Source organism: Triturus cristatus, chromosome 8, assembly GCF_964204655.1.
Source record: "Triturus cristatus chromosome 8, aTriCri1.1, whole genome shotgun sequence".
NCBI lineage: Eukaryota > Metazoa > Chordata > Amphibia > Caudata > Salamandridae > Triturus > Triturus cristatus.
In genome coordinates, this window is record NC_140591.1 from 321,015,677 (window position 1) to 321,018,799 (window position 3,123).

General features: G+C 39.3%; 1 pseudogene; it reads left to right on the forward strand.

Annotated features, from left to right (window-relative positions):
- The first annotated feature begins 2,229 nt into the window (after positions 1-2,229).
- LOC146802054 (large ribosomal subunit protein eL30 pseudogene) lies at positions 2,230-2,677 on the forward strand (annotated as a pseudogene).
- The last annotated feature ends 446 nt before the right edge of the window (positions 2,678-3,123 follow it).

Consider the following 3,123-nt stretch of genomic DNA (forward strand, 5'->3'; position numbering starts at 1 on the left):
ATAAGGCAGATCGTGGCCTCATAGAAAGTTCCTGCCGCTTTGCCAGAAAAGAAGAATGATTGAAAGAGTGTTAAAAGTTTAGGGAGTAAAAGATCAGGAAAATGCATGTAGAATTCGACAGAAAAACCATCAGGTCCCGGCGACTTACCTTTAGTAAGAGTCTTTAAGGCGCTATCAAGTTCAGTAAGAGAAAGTTTGTTTTCAAGGCCAAGAAAATTGAGATGAGAGGTAGAAGGGGTAGGAAGCTTCTCAAAATAGGATTGAATAAGAGAGGCGGAGGGAGGAGATTCGGGTGTGTAAAGGGATTGATAACAAAGCTGGAATTGGGTAAGTATATCTTGCTCTTTGTGTACAAGTAGATTATCTGAAGAATAGATAGAATCTATAGAAGTACGTTCCTTATGCGATTTGAGATAGTTAGCTAAGAATTTATCTGATTTGCTGCGACCACCATAGTAACGGGCACTATTCCGAAGAAGAACTGAGGAGGCATTATCAGTAGTAGATTTGTTAAAATCAAGTTTAGCACGTATGAGATCTGGTAAGACAGAATTAGTAGAAGAGGTATGAAATCTATGTTCTAAAGACTTAATATGAGCCAACAAAACTTTCCGTTTGTTAAGAAAGAGTTTCTTTTTCTTGGAAACAAAATCAATAATGAACCCTTGTGCCGTCGCTTTAAAAGAATACCAGACCAGATAAGGGGACAGAAAAGGATCAGAATTGAGTAAAAAGAATTCATTGGCAAAGGAAAGAAAAGAAGAAGAGAAAAGAGGGTCCGTAAGAAGAGAGTCATTGAACCGCCAGCAAGAAGATTTAGGGTGTGAAGGGAGGAGATCAAAGTCTGTTACAATAGGAGCATGATCAGAAATAACTATGGGGTCGATAGAAGAGGATAAGAGATTTTGGGAAAGGGATTGAGAGAGAAAAATGTAATCAAGACGAGAAAGAGAAGCATGAGGGGGAGAGAAAAAGGAGTTGGCTAGAGTATCAGGATGTGAGAGTCTCCATGAGTCAATGAGATGCGATTGTGAAATAGTGTCAAGGAATTGTTTATGGGATTTGTGAGGAATAAAGCGATCAAGAAACGGATCAACAATCTGGTTACAATCAGCACCTAAAATAAACATGGTATCTCTGTGTTGGAAACATTTTGTTGTAATTAAAGGCCAGAAATTACAGTCAGGTTGAGTAGGTCCATAAACATTAAAAACAGTTAAAGGTACAGAATTAATTAATAACTTAGCTAGTACCCATCGACCTTCAGTATCATTGTCCTGGGATACAACCTTACATTTTAGTTTCTTGTGGCATAGAATAGCAACACCATTTTTTTTATTGGAAGATGTGGAGAATAGGACCGTACCCACCCAGCCTCTTTTCAGCTTAAGCAATTCGACTTCAGTAAGATGAGTTTCTTGTAGAAGAACTAAATCAGGATTATAAGAAGCCAGGTGGGAAAGTATTCTCTGTTGCTTAATAGGATTAATAAAACCTTTTATATTCCAAGAAATAACGTTGAAAGTAAAAACAGTAAAAATGTAATAGAAAAAAAAACATAAGGACAAGAAGAGAGAGAAGAATGCCAATAAATAAAAGAGAAGAGAAAATGAGAGAAAAGAGAGATTTTAAAGAGGGAAACATAGGTGCACAAAAAAGAAAAAATGGAAAACGCATGTATAGGGAAAGAAATAATGAGAAGGAACAAAAGAGGAGGGAAAGGTACTACCAATAAATAAAAGGGACAGAAGGAATAACAGGGGAGAAGAAGGGAGAGGGAAAAACAAGAAGAGACAGTACATATCCAAAAAGGATGACTGATGACAACATACCTGAGGGGGAGAGGAGAACAGAGAGCGATGGGGCAATGGCGACACTCAACAAGATGAGCCCCCCATATGCGGGAGTCCGAACCACACCAGGACAGGGAAAATGCAGAAGAGGAGGCACACAAATTGAAAAAGACCCACCGAACCTGTTAGAATAAAACAAAGAAAAGCAAATAACACAGAAAACATTTTAAAGGAGAAAAATAGTCCGCAATCATTAAATATACAAGATAATGAGTCCTAAGAACACTGATGTCTAAAAGGTAAAAACAAGAAAGGAGGTAAAGCTTGAGAGGGACATTACACTAAAACAACTAGTAAAGCTCCGACTTCGGGACACCGTGATTAAAAGCGAGGGTGTGGTAGGGTTTAGGGCGTCCATGGAGTTAGCTGGGGAAGCTTTAATCTATCTGTTTTTGTCTTTTGCAGTGCTAAAGCATCTCCCGGCGTCAGGATGGTGGCCGCCAAGAAGACGAAAAAGTCCCTTGAGTCTATCAATTCGAGACTCCAACTGGTAATGAAAAGTGGCAAGTATGTGCTGGGATACAAACAAACGCTGAAAATGATTCGCCAGGGGAAAGCCAAACTGGTCATCCTTGCCAACAACTGCCCTGCTCTGAGGAAGTCTGAGATCGAGTATTATGCCATGTTGGCAAAGACTGGTGTGCATCACTATAGTGGGAACAACATTGAACTGGGCACAGCTTGTGGAAAATACTACAGAGTATGCACATTGGCAATCATTGATCCAGGTGATTCCGATATCATTACAAGCATGCCAGAGCAGACAGGCGAGAAGTAAATCCTGTGCGACTTTTGTTCTAAATAAAAATGGTTTCAGAAAACTTTTTTAAAAAAACTAAAAAAAACTAGTATAGCATCAAAACAATAAGACCGTAATGAAACCGGAGGCAAGAAATGTAAATTCAGGAACACGAAACCTGTAATGAAAGAAGGTTATATGATCAACCATTAGAAGAGGTGGAGGTGTCCATGCCATTGGGAGCGTGAATATGAATAAAGTTTTTAAGTTCTGCAGGGTTTTGAAAAGTCCATGTTTGATTCTGGTATGTGACTTTGAAAAGACATGGATGGAATAAACCATATCTAGCGCCCAAAGAGCGAAGAGGAGTCCGAAGATTCAAGAACTCCTTCCTTCTGGTCGCAGTAGCATTGGAGACATCCTGTGAGAGAAACACTTTTTGACCCATCCAGGAGATCTGACGTTTGGATCTAGCAGCCGAAATGACTGAGAGAAGATCTGTAAATTTCAAAAAGAGGATAATGACTCCAC